We start from the raw sequence: 24,415 nt of genomic DNA, 5'->3' as shown, positions 1-24,415 counted from the left end.
CCTGAAAACAATAAAGCATTGATAAAGAAAATTGAAGATGACTCAAAGAAATGGAAACATATCCCATGTTCTTGTACTGGAAGACCTAAACTTGTTAAAATGTCCACACTACCCAAAGCAATCTACAGATGTAATGCAATCCCTATCAAAATGCTCATGACATTTTTCACAGAACTAGAACAAATAATCCTAAAATTTATATGGAACCACAAAAGATCCAGAATTGACAATGTTATACTGAGAATAAAGAACAAGCTGGAGGTATAACCCTTCTAGACTTCAGACCATACTGTAAAGCTAGGGTAATCAAAACAGTGTGGTATTGGCACAAAAACAGACACATAGATGAGGGGAAGAGAATAGAGAGCCCAAAAATAAACCCATGCATCTATGATCATTTAATCTTCGACAAAGGAGGCAGGAATATACAATGGAGAAAAGACAGTCTCCTCAACAAATAGTGTTAGGAAAGCTGGACAGCTACATGTAAACAATGAAATTAGAATATTCCCTCACACCGTATATAAAAATAAACTCAAAATGGCTTAAAGACCTAAATATAAGACATGACACCATAAAACTCCTAAAAGAGAACATAGGTGGAACCCTCTTTGACATAAATTGTAGCAATGTTTTCTTAGATCAGTTTCCTAAGCAAAAGAAATAAAAGCAAAAATAAACAAATGGGACCTAATCAAACTTAGAAGCTTTTGCACAGCAAAGGAAACCATCAACAAAATGAAAAGACAATCTGACAAGTTAGAGAAAAAAATATTTGTAAACAGTGCAACCAACAAGGGCTTAATTTCCAAAATACACAGACAGTTCATACAACTCAATATTTAAAAAAAAAAATCAAAAAATGGGCAGAAGACATAAATAGACATTTTTCCAAAGAAGACATACAGATGGCAAACAGGCATATGAAAAAATGCTCAACATTGCTAATTATTAGAGAAATGCAAATAAAAACCACAATGGGGTATCACCTCACACTGGTCAAAACTGCACTCATTAAAAAGTCTACAAATAATAAATGTTGGAGAGGATGTGGAGAAAAGGAAACCCTCCTACACTGTTGGTGGGAAAGTAAATTGGTGCAGCCACTATGGAAAACAGCATGAAGATTCCTTAAAAAACTAAAAATAGAACTACCATATGATCCAGCAATTCCACAGCTGGGTATATATCCAAAAAACCCAAAAACACTCATTCAAAAAGATACATGCACCCCAATATTCATAGCAGCACTATTTATGATAGCCAAGACTTGGAAGCAACCCAACTGCCCATCAACAGATGATTGGCTTAAGAAGATGTGGCACATACATTTGAAAATTACTCAGCCATAAAAAGAATAAAATATTTCCATTTGCAGCAACATGGTGGGATCTAGAGAATATTATACTTAAGTAAGTCAGACAAAGACAAATATTATATGATATCACTTATATGTGGAATGTAAAAAATGACACAAATGAAACAGAAATAGACTCACAGACAGAAAACAAAGTTATGGTTACCAACGGGGAGTGGGAGGGGGGAGGGACCAATTATGAGTATGGAATTAACAGATATAATCTACTAGACATAAAATAAATAAGCAACAAGTACTTATTATATAGCACAGGGAATTATACCAAATATTTTGTAATAACCTATAATGGAATATAATCTGCAGAAAAACCCAAACAATTCACTATGTTGTACGCCTGAAACTAACACAATATTGTTTATTAAGTACACTTCAATAAAACAAAACAAAGAACCAAAAAAACCAGAACACTTCCAGAGTGGAGTAAAAATGTAGGGCTTTAATAAGCATTTGAACTTAAGTTGTTATCAGCTTAAAATAGACTCATAAATATAAGATTTCTTATACAAGCCTCATGGTAACCATAAAGCAAAAGCTATAATACGTACACAAAACATAAAGAAAAAGGAATCTCAGCATACCATTGTAGAAAATCATCAAATCACAAAGGAAGAGAACAAGAAAAGATGAAAGGAAGAAAAGAATAAAAAATAGCTAGAAAATAATTTGCAAAATGGCAATAAACAATTTACAAAGTGGCAATAAATACCACTTTAAATGGAATATATTCCCCAATCAAAAGACGTAGTACGGCTGAATGTATAAAAATACCAACTATATGATGCCGACAAGAGACAAACTTCAGTTTTAGGACACATATAGACTGAACGTGAAGGAAAAGACAAAGATATTCCACATGAATGGACATCAAAATAAATCAGGGGTAGTTATATCAGACAAAATAGACTTAAAGCAAAAGGCTGTAATAAGAGACAAATGATACAGGAGTCAGTCCAACAAGAGCATATAATATTTGTAAATATATGTGCACCCACCATAAGAGCACCTAAATATAAAACAAATGTTAACTCACCTGAAGCGAGAAATAGAAAGCAATACAATAATAGTAATGGACTTTAATACCCCACTTTCAACAACAGATAGGTCATCCAGACAGAAAATCAATAAACAAAGAGTGGACTTAAAGTACATATTGCACCAGATGGATTTAACAGACAATTACAGAGCACTCCATGCCAAAACATAAGAATACAAAGACTTCTCACATGCACATGGAACATGCTTCAGAATAGATGATATGTTAGATCACAAAACAATTTTCATAAATTTAAGAAGACTTAATTCATATTAAGCATCTTTTCCAACCACAATGATATGAAATCATAAACCAAATGCAAAAATATAACTGAAAAATTGACAAATATGTGGACATTAAACAACTTGCTACTGAATGACCAATGGGTCAAAGAAGAAATCAAAGGAAAAATCAAAACGTGTTTTGAGATAAATGAAAATGGAAATATAACATACCAAAACTTATGGAATGCAGCAAAAGCAGTCCTAATAGGGAAATTCATAGCAATAAAGGCCTACATTAAGAAACAAGAAGGGGCTTCCCTGGTGGCGCAGTGGTTAAGAATCTGCCTGCCAATGCAGGGGACACAAGTTCGAGGCCTGGCTGGGGAAGATCCCACATGCCGCGGAGCAACTAAGCCCGTGTGCCACAACTACTGAGCTTGCGCTCTAGAGCCCATGAGCCACAACTACTGAAGCCCACGCGCCCTAGAGCCCGTGCTCTACAACAAGAGAAGCCACCGCAATGAGAAGCCTGCGCACTGCAACGAAGAGTAGCCCCCGCTGGCCGCAACTAGAGAAAGCCCGCGTGCAGCAACGAAGACCCAACGCAGCCAAAAATAAATAAATTTATAAAAAAAAAAAAAAAAAAAAGAAACAAGAAGATCTTAAAAGTTACAATCACAAGAAAAAATTATAACTATGTGTGGTGATAGATGTTAAGTAAGCTTATTGTGGTGATCATTTTGCAATATATACAATTATCAAATCATTACATCATACATTTGAAACTAATATAATGTTATATGTCAATAATATCTCTATTAAAAAATAAATAAGAAAGATCTTAAATAAAAAACCTAAATTACACTTTCAAAGTACTAGAAAAAGAAGAACAAATGAAGTCCAAATTCAGTAGAAGGAAGAAAATAACAAAGATCAGAACAGAAAAAAAATAATAAAATAGAGACTAAAAGGCAGTAGGAAAGATCAATGAAAATAGAGATGGTTCTTTGAAAAGATAAACAAAATTGGCAAACCTTTAGCTAGACTCACCAAGAAAAAGAAAGGACTCAAATAAAATCAGAAATGAAAGAGGAGAGATTACAACTCTTATCACAGAAATACAAAAGATCATAAGAGACTACTCTGAACAATTATACACCAACAAATTGAACAACCTAGAAGAAATGGATAAATTCTTAGTCATAATCTACCAACACTGAGTTATGAAACAACAGAAAATTTTAACAGACCAATAACAAATAAGAAGATTGAATCAGTAATCAAAAACTCCCAACAAGCAAAAGTACAGATCAGATGGCTTCGCTGGTGAAACATTTGAAGAAGAATTAATGCCAATCCTCTTCCAACTCTTTCAAAAAATAGAGGAAGAGGGAGGAAACACTTCCAAATTCATTTTATAAGACCAGCATTACTCTAATACCAAAACCAGGTTAGGACACTAAAAGAAAAGAAAATTACAAGCCAATATCCCTGATGAATAAAGACACAAAAATCTTCAAAAAAAATTAGTAAACTGAAATCAACAGTATATTAAAAGGATCATACACCATGGTCAAGTGGGGTTAATTCCCAGGAGGCAAGGATGTTTCAAATACACAAATCAATCAGTCTGAAACACCACATTAACAAAGTGAAGGATAAAAGTCATGTGATCATCTCAATAGATGCAGAAAAAGCATTTGAAAAATTTCAACACACTTTCATGATAAAAACTTTTATAAACAGATATAGAGGGAATTTACCTAACTACAATAAAAGCCATATATGACAAGCCTGCAGCTAACATCATATACAACGGTAAAAAACTAAAAAAAATTTTCCTTTAGGATGCCCACTCTTGCCACTTTTATTCAACATAGTATTAGAAGTCCTAGTAAGAGAAATTAGGAAAGAAAACATAACAAAAGACATCCAAATCAGAAAGAAAGAAGTAAAACCATCACTATTTGCAGACCACATGATATTATACATAGAAAATCCTAAATATTCCACTGAATAACTGTGAGAAGATTTAACAAATTCAGTAAAGCTGCAGGATACAAAATCAATATACAAAAATCAGTTGCATTCCTATACACTAACAATGAACTATTTGAAAAATAAATTAAGAAAACAATCCCATTTACAATTGCATCCAAAAAATGAGAATACCTGAGAATAGATTTAACCATGGAGGTGAAAGATCTGTACACTAAAAATTATAAGCCACTAATGAAAAAATTGAAGAAGACACAAACAATGGAAAGATATTCTGATGCATAGATTTGGAGAATTAATTTTTAAAATGTCCATACTACCAAAAGCCATCTATAGAGTCAATGCAGGCCCTACCAAAATTCTGATAACATTTTTTATAGCAGTCAAACAAACAATCCTAAGATTTGTATGGAATCACAAATGTCCCTGAATAGCCAAAACAATATTAAGAAAGGACAACTTCTCCCTGATTTCACACTATACTACAATATTATAGTAATAAAAACTGTATGATACTGGCACAGAAACAGACATATAGATGAATGGAAGAGAATCAAGAGCCTAGAATTAATCAAGAGCATATAATTAATGTATATGGTTAATCAATTTATGACAAGGAGCTGTTAACCTTATGTGTGATAAGGGGTTAATAACCAAAATATGTGAAGAAGTCATACAGCTCAATAGCAAAAAACAAATGATCCGATTAAAAAATGGGCAGAAGACCTGAATACACATTTTTACAAAGAAGACGTACAAATGGCCAACAGGTATATGAAAATGAGCTCAACATCATTAATCAACAGGGAAATGCAAATCAAAACCATGATATATCACCTCACACCTGTTAGAATGGCTATTATCAAAAGCCTGTCTCTTGATAGGAAGTACAGGCAAGGATATTGAGAAAAGGGAACACTTGTATACTCTTGGTGGGTATGTAAATTGGTGCAGCAACTATGGAAAATAGCATGAAGTTTCCTCAAGAAATTAGAAATAGAACTACCATATGATCCAGTAATGTCGCTTCAGGTATATATCCAAAGGAAACAAAATCACTGTCTCAAAGAGATATTTGCATCGTCATGTTTATTGCAGGATTATTCACAATAGCCAAGACACAGACACAGTTTGTCTAACAACGGACAATGGATTAGGAAAATGTGATACATACACACACAAAGGAATATTATTCAGCCATAAAAAAGAAAGAAATCCTGTCATTTGCGGAAACATGGATGGACCTTGAAGGCATTATGCTAAGTGACATAAGTCAGACTGAGAAAGACAAATACTGTGTGATCTCACTTATATGTGGAATCTAAAAAACTAGAATTTAGATACAGAGAACGGATTGATGGTTGCCAGAGATGGTGGGTTTGGTGTGGGGAAAATAAGTGAAGGTGGTCAAAAGGTACAGACTTCCAGTTATAAGATGAATAAGTTCTGGGGAACTATGTACAGCATGGTGACTATAGTTAATACTGTATTGTATGTTTGAAAGTTGCTAAGAGAGTACATCTTAAAAGTTCTCATCACAAGAAAAAAATGTGTGACTCTGTTAAGTGATGAATGTTCACTAAACACATTGTGGTAATCATTTTACAATATATACACATATATCAAATAATTGTGTTGTACACCTTAAACTAATATTATATGACAATTACATCTCAATAAAACTGGCAAAAAATAGACACTATGTATTCATCGATTCAGAAAAAATTATGCATGGTTCTTTTAATGTTGTATCCTCCATAAGTCCTATAAGGTATAATTTTCAGCACTATTAGTAGTGGATTGAACATTAAAACAACATTAAATTTCAAATGTTATTAAAAATCAAAATAAAATATATACTATTTAATCTGCAAGCAAAATATTTCCTTTTAATAACCACTCCATCATGAGAGTGGGAAAGAGAACTCTTGTGTCATGGTCTGTTACATCACTACTCAATGTTGGGATTATATATCAACATCTTACAACCCTTTTAGAATTTGGATTCCATGAGAGGGGGTTTCAGGTCTCTTCATTTTCAATCAATTACATATGTGAGCAACCACATCCAAAGGTCTTACCTAAGCATGATTCTGACTACTCTATTCATTGTTTTCTATACCCAGTCCATTTTCTACCTTTACCCCAGTTTAATGGAGGCCACCATGAGGCCATCTGAAACAACAGATTTGGTGGCAAGGCAACACCTCAATCTGATTACCTTTGTTGTTGACCTGGCTCCTGTCTAGAAGAAAGCATTTAATGTGAAGCTCCTGAGAAAAACCTAAGGCAACGGTCTTATCTTCTGATGTTTGGGAGAAAGAAATAGCTAACATTTTTAAAACTGTGACAGCCCAATTTAGTGGACTCTCAATTTAGATTGTAGGCTTAAAGTAGAGAGATCCTCCTTTACCAGAGTGATTATTTTTCATCTTTGCTTACAAACTAGTTTTGTTTGTTGTTTAATCAAAGTTCATCTCTCTCTTATAGGACTTCAGTAAAAGTGGCAAAAAATCCACACCAAATTTCTGGCCACTTTTCCTAGAGCTACATGCTTGGTAAGCATGTGGTTTGCTTCCAAGATATCACAGGTAACAGTTTTGCCAAGTGGTTAGCCATGGCATAACAAGGGTCATCAGCATTCAAGTCTTTAACTTGAGTCCTTACTGCCACCATCTGACTTTTAAGTCGGTGTCAGGTATTTCAGGATTTTTTTCATGTCACTGCCTTATTTATAGGTACTAAAATCTATATTAATTATGATACAAGTTCTGTCTGCTCTAGCAAAGATACAAATATAACAATGGCTTTTAAAAGGTGGAATTTTATTCTTCTCTTACGTAACAGTCCAGGGCTTATACGTAAGCTCCACAGTATTAGGAACCTAGGCTTGGCTTCTTTTATCTTTTTTTCTGCTATCCTCAACATGCACTTTCCATATCTAGGTCCCAGGTGGTTATTTTAGGTCCCTGGGACTCCCTGAGCCTCAGTCCCGCCTACCAGCAGGCCTAAATACCAGCTCCAGGAACCCTGGGCCCTGTAGCCAGAGACCTCGAGTTCTGGCATTGCCCACCAGAGGGCCAGCATGTGACCAGCCTCACACACCAGTTGGCTGACATCAGAGCCAGGACCACTGCAGTCCCACAGCCTGCCATGGCAGGACCCAGACCACCCGCCAGTGGGCCAACACCAGCCCTAAGACACATTGGGCCCCTCAGCCAGCTGTGTCAGGTACCAACCCTGCCTGCCAGCAGGCCAACACCAGCTCTGGGACACTTTGGGCCCTTCAGCCAGCAGCCCCAGGATCCAGTCCCACCTACCATCAGGCTGACACCAGCTTCAAGTCCCCCAGGACTCTACAGCCAGCCACCTTGTGACCCCAACCCACCAACCAGTGGCCAGCAACCTCTACACAAGCCAGGGACTGCCTGGCAACCAACCAGGCCAGTGGCCAGCCACGCCTACTAGACCACCCACAGTAGTCAGCTCATCACAACATAAGGATTCATGCCGCCCACATAGGGGGCACCCTTAGACAATACAGCTCTGGTGACTAGGCGCAGGCTCTGCTGGGATACACAGGACATCTCCTACAAAAGGCCACTTCTCCAAAGTCAGGAAATATAACAAACCTACCAAACACGTGAAAATAAGAGCAGCAAGTTAGGCAAAATGAGGAAACAGAGAAACATGTTCCAAACAAAGGAACAAGATAAAACCCCAGAAGAAGAACTAAATGAAGTGGAGATAGGCAATCTACTCGAGAAAGAGTTCAGGATAGTGATCGTAAAGATGATCAAAGAACTCAGGAGGATTTTGGATGAGCAGAGTGAGAAGTTAGAAGTTTTTAACAAAGAGTTGTAAAATATAAAGAAGGACCAAACAGAGATGAATAATACAATAACTGAAATGAAAAATACACTAAAAAGAATCAACAGTAGACTAAATGATACAGAGGAACAGATCAGTGAGCTGAAAGACAGAGCAGTGGAAATAACTGAAGAGGAACAGAAAAAGAAAGAAAAGAGGACAGTTTAAGAGACCTCTGGGACAACTTCAAGCATACTAACATTCACATTGTAGAGGTCCCAGAAGGAGAAGAGAGAAAAAGACAGAGAACATATTTGAAGACATAATAGCTGAAAACTTCCTTAACTTGGAAAAGGAAACAGATATCCAGGTCCAGGAAGCAGAGAGAGTCCCAAACAGGATGAACACAAATAGGACCACATCAAGACACATGTAATAAAAATAGTAAAAATTAAAGATAAAGAGACTATTAAAAGCACCAAGGGAAAAGCAACACGTTACATACAAGGCTACAAGGCTATCAGCTAACTTTCAGCAGAAACTCTGCAGGCCAGAAGGTAGTGGCATGATATAATTAAAGTGATAAAAGGGAAAAACAGGAATAATCTACTTGGTAAGGCTTTCATTCAGATTTGATGGACAGATCATAAGTTTTACATACAAGCAAAAGCTAAAAGCGTTCACCACTACCAAACCAGCTTTACAAGAAACATTAAAGAGACTTCTCTAAGTGACAAAGACCACAACTAGAAACATGAAAATTACAAAAGACAACATGTCAAATCAGTGGGAAAAACTGATCTAGAAAAAAAAAAAGATCATATGGGAATAAAATGAAATTGAATATTTCCTGATTCACACCAAATACACAAACAAAACAAAAAAAAAAATTTTAACTCCAGTGTAATTAAGTACTTAAATGTCAAAATTAAAACTTTAAAATATATTCGAGTATTTTTCTGGTTTGGGGATAAGGAAAGATTTATAAACAAGAGCACAATATAAAAGTCTATAAACTGAATTGTATTAAAATACTTTTTTGATAAAACCTCACATTTAATGAAGACAAGCTGTATACTGTGAGATATCTGAAAAATATATGTGGTACATAGTCTCCAAAGATAACCACCATTAATTCCTTCCCTCCTTGTACATGCATGCCTCTCTACTCATCACAAAATGGAGTCTATTTCTCCTCCTCTTGAATCTGAGTTGATCTTAGTGACTTCTTTTGACCAACAGAATGCTGTCAAAATAACTTTATGCCAGTTCCAAGCCCAGCCCTTAAGAGCTGTCAACTACAAATTGGCACTTGCCATGGGCACTTGCCATCTACCTCTACAAGGATTAAATCAGGTGCCACTGCAGCTGCTGATCTTCAACACCCCCTGAAAGGAATTCAGGGTGGAGATCAGGAATGAGGCACTCTGTGCTCTGAGAAAAACTGGCAGAGCAGGTCTTCACATAGATATTTTCAGGAGCTGATTTTAGGAGCCCAATTCTTGCATCTCCTCATATCTAGAAAAGCACTAAACTCCTTCATGGTGACGTCTGCACCTCGTGACTAGCAGAAATCTTCTGCAAAAAAATATGTGCTTGATTGCATATACTCCCCCCTCACCAAAATCACATGTATACTGACCTTCCCCCCTGCTTCTTTGGAACAGTTTCTCAGAGCTATCTGAAATGCTACCTCCCTGGCTATAGTCTTCATTTTGCCCCAAATAAAATTTAACTCGCAACTGTCACATTGTACTTTTTTTTACATCGACAGAGCCCTGCCAGCTTCCACTTTCCCCCTTGAAGCCAACAACTGTGTAAGAAATCCAACTACCCTGCTGAGACAACCATGCTCCAAGTCAGCCACGTGGAAAAGCTCTGAAGCGCCAGACATGAGTGAAGACATTTTGAACCTTCCAGCCGAGCCCAGCCATCAAATAAATGTAGTCAAATGAGTGACCCAGGGCCACATGAAGCAGCAAAAACACCCAGCTCAGCCTAGAGCCTAGAGAAATAATATATCATTCTTGATTTAAGCCACTGAATTTGAGCGGTTTGTTAAACAGCAACAGATAACTGAAGTGACATCTAACATACATATCACAAAGGATTAGTCTCAAGAATCTAAAAAGAACTCCAGCTGCCTGCCGGGAACCCTCGCTGCACTCTCTCTTCAGCCAAGGAGCCGCTCATCCGCCAGTGATTGGGAAGGTAAAAGAAAGGTCGGAGGAGGAAAAGGAGGCAGGGAAGAAGTCTCAGCGGCTGTGTGACTCCAAAAATTTTGTCTCCCACAGGCCCCTGTTGAGGCTTCACTTGGCGGCACTGTCAGTGCGGTCGTGGAGCATCGTGGGTGGGAGGGAGATTTGGTCTCGCAACTCCGAAGGATGGCGGACGGTTTCCGGGATGAGCTCTTCAGCGTGTTTGGGGACGACTCGACCACTGCGCCAGCAGCCAAAAAAGACAAGGAAAAGGAGAAGGGGAAATGGAAGGGGCTGCCAGGGGCTGCGGAAAAGGCTGGAAAACGTTTTGATGGTAAAGTACAATGAGTCAACTAATATTGGAAAAAAAAGAGAGATGCAGACTTCGAGGGCACAGATGAACCCATTTTCGGAAAGAAGCCCAGGGTAGAAGAGTCAATAACTGAAGACTTAAGTTTGTCAGACTTGATGCCCAGAGTCAAGGTACAATCAGTTGAAACTGTAGAAGGGTGTACACATGAGGTTGCACTTCCTGCAGATGAAGATTATCTACCACTTAAACCTCGAGTGGTTAAATCTGTAAAGGAATACCCATCCATTCTTGATGCTTTTCAAAGAGAAGCCATTCAGTGTGTTGATAATAATCAGTCTGTTTTAATATCTGCACATGTATCAGCAGGAAAAACTGTATGCGCTGAATATGCCATTGCATTGGCCTTAAGGGAGAAACAGCATGTAATATTTACTAGCCCAATTAAGGCCCTCAGTAAGAAATACCGTGAAATGTATGAAGAATTTCAAGATGTTGGTCTGATGACTGGAGGTGTTACTATTAATCCTACAGCATCTTGTCTTGCTGTGACCACAGAGATTTTGAGATGTTTGCTGTACACAGGTTCTGAAGTTATGCGAGAAGTTGCTTGGGTCATATTTGATGAAATTCATTACATAAGAGATTCAGAGTGTGGTGTCGTGTGGGAAGAAACTATTATTTTGCTTCCTGATGATGTTCACTATGTCTTTTTTTCGGCTACTATTCCAAATGCCCGACAGTTTGCTGAATGGATTTGCCACTTACATAAACAGCCTGGACATGTAATTTACACAGATTATCTGCCTACTCCATTACAGCACTACATTTTTCCAGCAGGGGGAGATGGTCTGCACCTTGTAGTTGATGAAAATGGTGACTTCACAGAAGATGATGCAAGTACTTCGAGATGCTGGTGATTTGGCAAAAGGAGATCAGAAAGGGCCAAAAACAGGAATAAAAGGACCATCAAATGTGTTCAAAATTGTGAAGATGATTATGGAAAGAAATTTTCAACCTGTAATTATTTTCAGTTTTAGTAAGAAAGATTATGAACCGTATGCACTTCAAATGACCAAATTAGATTTCAACCCAGATGAAGAAAAGGTGTGTGAAGAAGTATTCAGTAATGCAATTGACTGCTTGTCAGATGAAGATAAAAAGCTCCCTCAGGTTGAACATGTACTTCCTCTCTTGAAGTGAGAGATTGGTATTCACCATGGTGGTTTACTTCCTATTTTGAAAGAAACTATAGAAATTCTCTTTTCCGAAGGATTGATAAAGGCCTTTTTTGCCACTGAAACTTTTGCTATGGATATTAACATGCCGCAAGAACTGTTTTATTTATGAATGCCCAAAAATTTGATCAGAAGGATTTCTGATGGATTTCCTCTGGTGAATACATTCAGATGTCTGGTTGTGCTGGAGGGAGGGTAATGGATGATACAGGAATTGTAATTCTTATGGTAGATGATTGGAAAACAACTACTTAAGGGCTCAGCTGATCCTCTAAATAGTGCTTTCCGTTTGACCTACAACATGGTTTTGAACTTACTACGAGTAGAAGAAATTAATCCTGAGTACATGTTGGAAAAATCCTTCTACCAGTTTCAGCACTATAGAGCAATTCCAGGAGTAGTAGAGAAGGTAAAGAACTCAGAAGAACACTATAATAAAACAGTAATACCAGATGAAGAAAGTGTAGTCATCTATTACAAGATTAGACAACAGCTTACCAAATTGGGTAAATTGAAGAATATATTCACAAACCAAAATATTGCTTACCATTTCTATGACCAGGTTGTTTGGTAAAGAATGAAGGAGATGATTTTGGCTGGAGTGTAGTGGTGAATTTCTCAAAAAAATCAAATGCTAAGCCTAATTCTGGTGAACTGGATCCTTTATATGTAGTAGAAGTACTTCTGCGCTGTAGCAAAGAGAGCTTGAAAAATTCAGCTACTGAGACTGCAAAACCAGCTAAACCTGATGTGAAAGGAGAGATGCAGGTTGTTCCAGTTTTGGTGCATCTCCTGTCTGCTATCAGCAGTGTTAGGATTTACATTCCTAAAGACCTTTGACCATTGGACAATAGACAGTGTTTTAAAATCAATACTGGAAGTTCAGAAACATTTTCCTGATAGTGTTCCCTTATTAGATTCTATTGATGACATGGGCATTCAAGATCAAGGACTGAAAAAAAGTCATCCAGAAAGTAGAGGCTTTTGAGCGTAGAATGTATGCTCATCCACTTCACAATGATCCAAATTTGGAAACTATGTATACACTTCGTGAAAAAAAAGCACAGATTGCAATAGACTTCAAATCTGCAAAGTGAGAACTAAAGAAAGCAAGAACTGTCCAACAAATCGATGAATTCAAATGTCGCAAACGTGTTTTAAGGAGGTTGGGATTTGCTATGTACATCTTCTGATGTCATAGAGATGAAAGGATGAGTGGCTTGTGAAATAAGCAGTGCTGATGAGCTCCTTCTAATTGAGATGATGTTTAATGGCCTTTTCAATGACGTATCTGCAGAACAGGCAACCTAAGCTGCTTTGTGTTTCAAGAGAATTCTAGTGATATGCCCAAATTAACAGAGCAGTTAGCAGGACCACTTTGTCAAATGCAGGAATGTACTAAAAGAATTGCAAAAGTTTCAGCAGAAGCCAAATTGGAAATTGATGAGGAGACTTACCTAAGCTCATTTAAACCTCACTTAATGGATGTAGTATATACCTGAGCAGCTGGAACTACATTTGCCCATATCTGCAAAATGACGGATGTCTTTGAAGGCAGCATAATTCATTGTATGAGGCACCTGGAAGAACTACGTCGACAAATGTGTCAAGCAGCAAAAGCCATTGGAAACACTGAGCTGGAAAATAACTTTGTAGAAGGAATCACCAACATCAAGAGAGATATTGTGTTTGCTGCCAGCCTCTACTTATAAAGAGTCAGCTAAAGGAACGTGGGATTTTAAATTGTTCACCACCTGTCTGATTACAGTTCACTACAAATGCAAAAAGTAAAAAAATAAAAATAACTCCAGAGAGTAAATCCACTAAAAAAGGACTAAAACAATTACACAGATAGGCAAATGACATGTACAGGCATTTCACAGAGGAAGAAATAAACATAAGAAGAGATGTTCAATATCATTACTAATCAGAATCATGCAAATTAAGATCACAAGTTAACCATTCTGTAATTCAACTGGCAAAAGATAAGAAGTCTGACAGCATCAAGCAGAGAGGATGTACATCAGTAATATCTCTTATATTGCTGGTAGGAGTGTATAACCACTCCAGAAAAGTTTGCCGTCTTCTTTAAAAACTGAACATTAGAGTACCCTATAAATAAGCAACTACATTCGGATATACCTACATACACAAACAAACTTTTCCACATGTGCAATAGAAGAGACATGCATAAGACCTTCCACAGTAGCCTTGTGCGTAATATCTAAAAGCTGGAAACAACACTAAAAGCCCATCACTAAGAGAGTAAACAAATTATGATCTAGTAATACAATGAAATTTTATACTACACTGAATATACAAGATTAATCTTGGTAAAATATCATTGAGGGGAATTATTAGAAAACTCATTCAGAATATTATTCTTTTTTGTAAACTTCAAAAACAATTAAGCTTAACAGTATACTGTGTAGACATACATATGCGTGATTAAAAAATTTTTTTAATACTGCAAGATAATTTGAAAGGAACTAAATCAGGAATGATGGAGACCTGAGGACCTCCATGTTCGCTGCCCTTGCTGAACTCTTGCTGAACACTCTAAAATAAAACGGCTGAACAGTTGCTGAGTTGCCAAAATAATGCTGAGAACTGGACTTCTTCTAAACTAAAGAAAACATACCTTTCCCTAGTAACAGATGAGATGTGCTCAATAACCCAGTCGTATATATAGAACAGATGTGTCTTCCAATTCAAATTGTTGGTAAACAATTTGTTTAAACATGCAAGAACTTCCCCTTTTTTCCCATAAAAATCCCTACCCATTTTCCTCCAGTGGGACACTCTTCTGGCTTCCTCCAAGTCTGTGATCCCCCAATTGCAATTCTAAGACTCCCAAATAAACTGCCTTTTTGCCTCTTGATAGTTTGTGGTCCTTCCGGTTGACAATAATAAACACAAAATTCATGAGGAGGTATAGGAGGCAAGGAGATAAAATAAGGGAGATATTTGTAGACAAAAGTTGCTAATATCCTAATTCTTGTCTTACGTGGTGAATTTGCAGGTGTTTGTTTTATAATTTGAACATATAATTTATTAGTTTTAAAAGGCCCATGCAAGGATCAATGATGACAGGGTGTCATCAATACAGTACAATACAATACAATTTGGTGCATATGAAAGTCCTACCCATTCTGTCAAAAAAGAGGCCACAAGTTTATCAGTTTACTGGTTTGTTAGAAAAGTTGCCAGAAGACAATAGATTAATATCTTAAAAATGCTGAGAAAAAAAAAACTGCCCCTCAAGAAGTTTAAAGTATTGTTCAACATATAAAAAGATTGAGATTATCATCCACAGACCCTGACTAATAGAACAATTAAGGATGTACTTCAGTACAAAGAAAAGTGACACAGAGATGAGGTATGAAATAATACTAATAATAGTGTAGACTTATACAGGGTGGTAGACTAAACAATGGCCTCTCCAAAGATGTCCACATCCTAACCCCCAGAAGCCATGAATATGTTACCTTACATGGTAAGAGGGACTTTGCAAATGTGATTAAATTAAAATCTCAAAATGGGGAGATTATCCTGGATTATCCAGTGGGCCCAACATAACCAGAAGGATCCACCTAAGAGGGTGACAGGAGGATCAAAGTCAGAGAAAGAAGATGTGAGGATGGAAGCCGGGGTCAGAGGAGAGAAGATGCAATGCTGCTGGCTTTAAAGATAAGAGAAAGGACTACAAGCCAAGGAATGAAGGCAACCTCTGGGAGGTGAAAAAGGTAGGGAAATGGATTCTCCCCGAGAGCCTCCAAAAGGAACGCAGCACACACATTTTAGACTTCTGACCTCCAGAACTGTAAGATAATAAAATTTGTGTTGCTTTGAACCACTGAATCTGTGGTAATTCCAGTAACAATAGGAAACAAATACATAGTTACATATATTCACTTATTAAATCCTCACAAAGTCTCTCTGAGTTAGGCACTAGTCTTAAACCCACTTTACATGAGTAAACTGGTATTATACTCACTCCACATGGGGAAATCAAAGTACAGAATAAACGGTGGACATGGGTGCAAATCCAGGGTCCACACCTTTAACCATCATAAAAGTGGTCTTTTAAAAGAAATAACACTGTATTAGAAAAGATTACCAAAAAAAATTTTTTTACATATGTATTATGTCAGTAAACATAATGAACAATTACATTTTAAAAGTTAAAATTAAAATACTAAAACAATAACAGGATTGGGTGGGAAGAAGTTCAATGAGTATTGTACATAAGATCCTTGTTACAGGCAACAGAAACAAATACTAAAAAAATTACTGACTTTGTCAGAAAAATTTATGGACAAATATGTATTAAGGGTACACACTAAAATAACATAATCTATGGGGCCTAAACAGAGGTGGAAAAATAAATAATACATAGAATGATTGACTGATAGATAGACAGACAGGAGGGGTACAGACGACACAGAAAATTGTATCAATCCAACAGAAGACAGGGAAGTGTGGTATACAGAAAACACAAAAGAGAAGTAAATTTGGCCTGTTTCTTCAGTAATCACAATAATACAAGTGGATTCATCCCATTTATTTAAAGACAGATTGAACAATCAAACTAGATGATGTAGCTATATACGCTGCTTACAAAATACATCCATAAAACAAAACCATATCAAAAAGTTAAAAATAAAGAAATGGATGCTGGTGAGAATAGAAAATGGTGCAGTTGCTATGGAAAACAGTCACAGCAATTCCTCAAGAAATTAAACAGAGAATTACCACGTGATCCAGCAATTCCACTTCTAGGTATATATACCAAAAGAATCAAAAGCAGTGATTCAAACAGATATTTGTACACCAATGGTCACAGCAGCATTATTCATAAAAGCCAACAGGTAAAAACAACTCAAATGTCCATGCACAGATAAATGGTTAAAGAAAATGTGGTATATACATACAATGGAATATTATTCAGCCTTAAAAAATGATATTCTGACACATACTACAACATGGATGAACCTGGAAGACATCATGCTAGGTAAAATAACCCAAACACAAAGGACAAATATTGTATAATTCCACTTGAATGAGGTTCCTAGAATAGTCAAATTCATGGATACAGAGTAGAATAGTGGTTATCAGGAGCTGGAGGGAGGCAGTAATGAGGAGTTATTGTTTAATAAGCACGGAATTTCAGTTTCAGATGATGAAAGCTGTGGAGATAGATTGTGGTAATGGTCACACAACAATGTGAATGTACTTAATGCCACTGAAATGTACACTTAAAAATGTTATGTTATGCATATTTTACCACAATTTTAAAAAAAAACAAGAAACAGAAAACACTATACCATGCCAATGGTAATCAAAAGAAAACTGGTATAACAATATTCTATCAGACAAAATAGAGTTTAAAGGAAAAGCATTAATAAGGAGAATTGAGACTCAACATAATAGAGGGGACAATCCATCAAAAAGCTACAATACTTGTAACTTTCATGTACCTAAGACTGCCTCAAAATATACGAAGCAAAACCTGACAGAATTACAGAAAACTTGACATTTCACAAAAACAGTCATAGTGAGATATTTTCACACACCTATCTCAGTGATTTATAGATCAAGTGAACAAATAAAGTAGAATGTATACACAAGATTTGACCCTCAAAATGAATAGGCTTGACCTAATAGATATATAGAGAGCCCTGTACATAATAAATAAGGAATTCACTTTCTTTTCGAATCACATAAAATATTTATAAAAATCGACCACATCCTAGGTAACCAAAGACAACACATTTCAAAGAAACAATATTATGCAGATCACATTTTGTAATATAGTGCAAATAAATAAGTCAACAATAAAAATACATTTTTTAAAACCGTCTAGTTTGGAAAGTTGAAATAGCACTCCTAAATAAACCATAGATTAAAAAGAAAATAAAAATGGAAATTACTCTCCAGTTAGAACCATCTGAAAATTAAAATATCACATATTCAAAGTCGGTGGACTTACTTCACTCTGTATAACACACTCTAGGTCCATCCACATCTCTACAAATGACCCAATTTCATTTCTTCTTATGGCTGAGTAATATTCTATTTATATATATGAACCAGATCCATTCATCTGTCGATGGACATTTAGGTTGTCATACAGAGTGAAATAAGTCAGAAAGAGAAAAGCAAGTATCGTATATTAACGCATATATGTGGAATGTAGCAAAATCGTACAGATGAACCTATTTGCAGGGCAGGAATAGAAATGCAGACATAGAGAATGGACATGTGAACACTGTGGGAGGGAAGGGGAGGGTGGGATGAATTGGGAGGTTAGGTTTGACATAAATACACTACCATGTGTAAAACAGATAGCTAGTGGGAACCTGCTGTACAGCACAGGGAGCTCAGCTCAGCACTCTGTGATGACCTAGATGGGTGGGATGGGGTGGGGAGGGAGGTCCAAGAGGGAGGGGATATATGTATACATATAGCTGATTCACTTCATTGTACAGCAGAAACTAACACAACATTGTAAAGCAATTATAGTCCAATAAAAAAAAAATAGTTGGTGGTTGCAGCTTTAGCAGTTCTTAGAACTTAGAACTTAAAATTTAGAAGAGCATTAAATGCATTTAGTATTTTAAAGATTGAAAATAAAGTATTCAATAAAGAAGCTAGAAAATGAACAAGCTCAAAGGAGGAGAAATTAATAGAAAATAATCAAGATCAATAAAACTGCTGAAAGCCGATGAAGGAAAAAAAAGAAACAGTACACAGAAGGCTCTCACTTACCCCCCAAAAGTAAAATACATCAAAAGAGTTTTACAGGTGAGTTTTATCAAACATGCAAAGAACAGAAAATCCTTATAATATACAAACTCTTCAGAAATAAAGAAGAAAAGCCACTGAACTCCTTTCTTGAAACTACAATAGCAATGATTCCCAAACCAGACGAGTACCGTATACTGCACCAAAAAAATTATAGACAATAACACTTATGAACATAAACGCAAATATCCTAAATAAATTATTAGCTAATCAAATCCAACAATGTGTCAATGTGCATATGTGATACATACACATATACATGTACATATCTTAGTGGAGTTTATCCCATGAATGCAAATTCAGTATCTATGAATGTTATTAATGTAATTCAATATATTAACTTCTTCGAAGATAATAGCTACCTACAAAAAATCACATATCTACTCATCTATATTTGTGTCGTGTGTCTACACATATGTGTTATGTATATTTTATGCAGTAAATCGTGGCAACTAAGGAGTTCATTACTCACTTACTGGGGAAAAAAACGCCAAACTCTCATTGAGGTGGGAAGAGGAGAGAGCTCACTGACAAAGAGCAACCAACAAGCCCTGCGCCAGGAAGGCAAGCTCCTGGAGGGCAGGGACAGCTGTCCGACTCGTGCCTGGGCACCGCGGTGCTCAACTACTACCTGCGGCGCGAATACTGAAGGCGGTATTCAGAGGCAGGGAGCTGGGGAACTTCGACGCCCTCCGTTTCCAGGCAGCCCAGCAAACCAACGGTCAGCGGCCCTCTCGGCCCCTCGCTCGCCGGTGTGTAAAGGGGGGGGTCCCCGAGGCACTCACCTGCCGCGCTGTGGTCCGATGGCCACCTGGGCCCGTCTTAGGGCTCAGCGGCGAAGGTTCGGCCTGCACACGCTGGAAAGCGCCAGGCGAGGACGACCCTGAGGGACGGAGGAGGGACGGCCACACTGCGCCCGGCCCCTACCCTTCCCTGCTGTAACCACCCCACCAAGGCCCCAGGCGCCCGAGCCGCCTCAACCCCAGCCTGCAAACTCCAGGCCCGCTCGGCCAACGGCTTCCGGGGGTGGGGTTTCAAGGCCCGCGCAATGGATGCTGGGGGCATGGGGTGGGGCCAGGGCACGAAATGAACCCGCAGACAAGGAGGTGGTCGGCTGCTTCAGTAGGCCGTCGCCAAAGTCCCAAAGGGTATCGTGATACTGACCGTACAGGAAGAGGGGTGGGGACAGAAATGTGCACCAAAGGCAGATCTGATATCTTGCACAAGTTAAAGACCCCAGTCTAACATAGCTACCACTTGCACAAGAAAAACAGGGACTTTGCAGAAAGAGTGCCTCTGGGGAGCTTTGAAAGGAACGACTTATGTTTAATCTTTTCACAACCTGTGGGCATAAACTTATCATTTAAAAGTCTCAGTTATGAGTAAAAGGTTATATATGGATATAATATGAATCTCAGAGTTTGTGGACTGAAAGAAATGCACAGAGTTGTGAGTTAAGTTTTACTTGGGGCCTTATGAAGACTGTAGCCCAGGACAGAGCCTCTCAGATGGCTCTGAGAAACTGCTTGGCAGATTATGGGGGTCTGGGGGAGGGCATATATATGTGATTTTGCTAAAGGTGGATACATGCAGTCAAGCACACATTTTGGCAGAGGCTTGCTGCTAGTCACAAGGAGCAGATGTCTCTGTTAATGATTTTAGTGCTTTTCTAGATGTGAGAAGATGCAAGAAATTGGGCTTATAAAATCTCCTGAAAATATCTAACTGTCTGAAGGCCTCTTCTGCCAGTTTGTCCCAGCGCACAGAGTGCCTCATTCCTGATCTCCACCCTGAACTCCTTTCAGGGGGTGTTGAAGGTCAGCGACTGTTTCATTCTTGTAGAACCAGAGGGTGAGCAACAATTTTTAGTTGGCAAGCTATAGGAATTCTAAGAAATAATTGTATGTTTGTGTGTCTATGTAAAAATACCTCGTTTCTTTTTAAATGTCTTAGTAGGTGAATGTCCTATATGTCACTCACTCAACAACTATTTATCGAGCACTTACTATGTGCCAGGCACTGAGCTAGGCACACAGGACACATGGGTCCCTTCTTTACATTTCTTGGTAGGGGCCGCAGAAGAGAAGTAATATAGAGTTTTGCTGGATTCTACTATAGCTAAAACTGTGTTTAATTTAAGAATAAACTTCCCACTTTTTATATTAATAAGCTTGAATATATAATCATTCAGCATGTCACAATAAAATTTGAGTATGAATTTGAGTCTGAGAAGCTGTTAAGAGTTTGAGTGTCGAGGGTGAGGAAAGATACCACTTTAAAAGGGAAAATCATTTTGGAAATAATGTTACCTTATGTGCCAATAATCATTTCTATTTGATAAACTTAGCCAAAAAGTTGAGAGTTATAACTCAATAAAATACCAGTCAACAAACTGTCTAAAACAAAATAAGATAAACAAAAAAACTATGAGGCTATCTTCTCTGTCTCAACAAATAGCAGCTCGACTGTGGAGTCTTCCTTGACACTTCCCTCTCCCTTACTCTCTACCCTAATTCAATTTATTATCAAATTCTGTGGATTCTATCCCCAAACTATGTTTTGTCCGTCACTTTGCTCCACCTCTACTGTTTTGCCTATAGACAAAGAAATGGTCTTCAAACCAGAACCCCCAGAAGAAGCACAGACTTTCAGGAGTGTGAGGCTAGTGATGGTTTTAAAGGAATCCATTTATAGATCCAGATCTTTATACATACCCTTTGCTAATCGTCATGAAGATTTGCCTTTCCTAACCTTTCTTTCGAAATCTTTCTTCACCCACTTTACAAGAAAAGACAAGCCCTCTCCCATCTGGAATCCCACTGTGGTGCTTTCCAGGTGTAAAAACTCTCGAGAACACCGCAGAGCCAATGCAAAAAAAAAGAAAAAGAAAAAAAAAATTTAAAGGAAGGAGCACTTCTTTCAACGATTAATTAAAGCATGCATAAAGGCCGGGAGTTCATGTGCGCAGTGGCTCGTGGGCTCCAGGGCCCAGCGTGCGCACGGGGGCAGGGCGTGCACACCATGTACGCGGGCGATGTGCTGGACGAGGATTCCCCCGTGTACCCCGGCCCCGCCAGAGCCACCAGTCTCGGCCTGGGCCCACAAGCCTACGGCCTCCCGCCCCCACCTCCGGGGCCCCCGCAGTACCCCGACGTTACCGGCTACTCACGTGGAGCGCGCCCTTCTCTGCGCCGAAGGATGAATAGGCCCCAGCCGCCAGCCTGGCCCCGCTGGCATTCGGGCCCCCTCCGGACTTCAGCGCGGTGCCCGCGCCCCCCGGGGCCTGGCCCTGGTCTCCTGGCGCAGCCCCTCGGCTGCCCAGGCACACCGTCCTCACCCAGAGTGCAAAGCCGGACACCCTGTGAGGGGATGCGGTGCAGCCTGGCGGCCAGAGGCGGCGTTGGCAGCGGTAAGACCTGGACCAAAGACAAATACCGCGTGGTCTGCACTGACCACCACTGCCAGGAGCTGGAGAAGGAATTCCACAACAGCCCAGCCGTTACATCACCGTGCGGCAGAAATTCTTGCTGATCATTATATAGTGTCCGTCTTTGTCTCTTGTATCAGTCTTTATTTTAAAGTCTCTTTTATCTGATACAAGTATTGCTACTTCAGCTTTCTTTTGATTTCCATTTGCATGGAATATCTTTTTCCATCCCCTCACTTTCAGTCTGTATGTGTCTCTAGGTCTGAAGTGGGTCTCTTGTAGACAGCATATATACGGGTCTTGTTTTTGTATCCATTCAGCCAGTCTGTGTCTTTTGGTGGGAGCATTTAATCCATTTACATTTAAGGTAATTATCGATATGTATGTTCCTATTCCCATTTTCTTAAATGTTTTGGGTTTGTTATTGTAGGTGTTTTCCTTCTCTTGTGTTTCTTGCCTAGAGAAGTTCCTTTAGCATTTGTTGTAAAGCTGGTTTGGTGGTGCTGAACTCTCTCAGCTTTTGCTTGTCTGTAAAGGTTTTAATTTCTCCATCAAATCTGAATGGGTAGAATGGGTGCCTTGCTGGGTAGAGTAATCTTGGTTATAGGTTTTTCCCTTTCATCACTTTAAATATGTCTTGCCACGCCTTTCTGGCTTGCAGAGTTTCTGCTGAAAGATTAGCTGTTAACCTTATGGGGATTCCCTTGTATGTTATCTGTTGCTTTTCCCTTGCTGCTTCTAATATTTTTTCTTTGTATTTAATTTTTTATAGTTTGATTAATATGTGTCTTGGTGTGTTTCTCCTTGGATTTAACTTGTATGGGACTCTCTGTGCTTCCTGGACTTGATTATTTCCTTTCCCATATCAGGGAACTTTTCAACTATAATCTCTTCAAATATTTTCTCAGTCCCTTTCTTTTTCTCTTCTTCTTCTGGGACCCCTATAATTCTAATGTTGGTGTGTTTAATGTTGTCCCAGAGGTCTCTGAGATTGTCCTCAATTCTTTTCATTCTTTTTTCTTTATTCTGCTCTGTGGTAGTTATTCCCACTCTTTTATCTTCCAGGTCACTTATCCGTTCTTCTGCCTCTGTTATTCTGCTATTGATTCCTTCTAGAGAATTTTAAATTTCATTTATTGTGTTGTTCATCATTGTTTGTTTGCTCTTTAGTTCTTCTAGGTCCTTGTTAAACGTTTCTTGTATTTTCTCCATTCTCTTTCCAAGATTTTGGATCATCTTTACTATCATTACTCTGAATTCTTTGTCAGGTAGACTGCCTATTTCCTCTTCATTTGTTTGGTCTGGTGGGTTTTTACCTTGCTCCTTCATCTGCTGTGTATTTCTCTGTCATCTCATTTTGCTTATCTTACTGTGTTTGGGATCTCCTTTACTCAGGCTGCAGGTTTGTAGTTCCTGTTGTTTTTGGTGTCTGCCTGTAGTGGGTAAGGTTGGTTCAGTGGGTTGTGTAGGCTTCCTGGTGGAAGGGACTGGTGTCTGTGTTCTCTCCGATGAGGCTAGATCTTGTTTTTCTGGTGGGCATGTCCGGTGGTGTGTTTTGGGGTTTCTGTGACCTTATTTTGATTTTAGGCAGACTCTCTGCTAATGGGTGGGTTTGTGTTCCTGTTTTGCTAGTGTTTGGCATGGGGTGTCTAGCACTGGAGCTTGCTGGTCGTTGAGTGGAGCTGGGTCTTAACATTGAGACAGAAATGTCTAGGATAACTCTCGCTGATTGATATTACCTGGGGCTGGGAGTTCTCTGGTGGTCCAAAGTCCTGAACTCGGCTCTCCCACCTGAGAGGCTCAGGTGTGAGCACCAAGACCCTGGGAAATCAGATGTTTCCCAGTGGTCCCCATTGATGGTTTCTCTTGTGAAATCCAAAGTCCTCTGGAAGTGGTTCTGTAGTATGAATTGATTGTACTAGATTACCGGTTTATTACACAAGGATATAACTCAGGAACAGCCAGATGGAAGAGATACATAGAAAAAAGTAT

General features: G+C 38.4%; 2 pseudogenes; both read left to right on the top strand.

Annotated features, from left to right (window-relative positions):
* The first annotated feature begins 10,827 nt into the window (after window positions 1-10,827).
* Window positions 10,828-13,901, top strand: LOC133087802 (exosome RNA helicase MTR4-like; annotated as a pseudogene).
* An 8,116-nt stretch (window positions 13,902-22,017) lies between these two features.
* On the top strand, window positions 22,018-22,527 carry LOC133086949 (homeobox protein CDX-1-like; annotated as a pseudogene).
* The last annotated feature ends 1,888 nt before the right edge of the window (window positions 22,528-24,415 follow it).

The sequence above is a fragment of the Eubalaena glacialis genome, chromosome 3, assembly GCF_028564815.1.
Source record: "Eubalaena glacialis isolate mEubGla1 chromosome 3, mEubGla1.1.hap2.+ XY, whole genome shotgun sequence".
Taxonomy (NCBI): Eukaryota; Metazoa; Chordata; class Mammalia; order Artiodactyla; family Balaenidae; genus Eubalaena; species Eubalaena glacialis.
The sequence above is the reverse complement of the archived record's forward strand: the minus strand, read 5'-3'. Positions and strand labels throughout refer to the sequence as shown.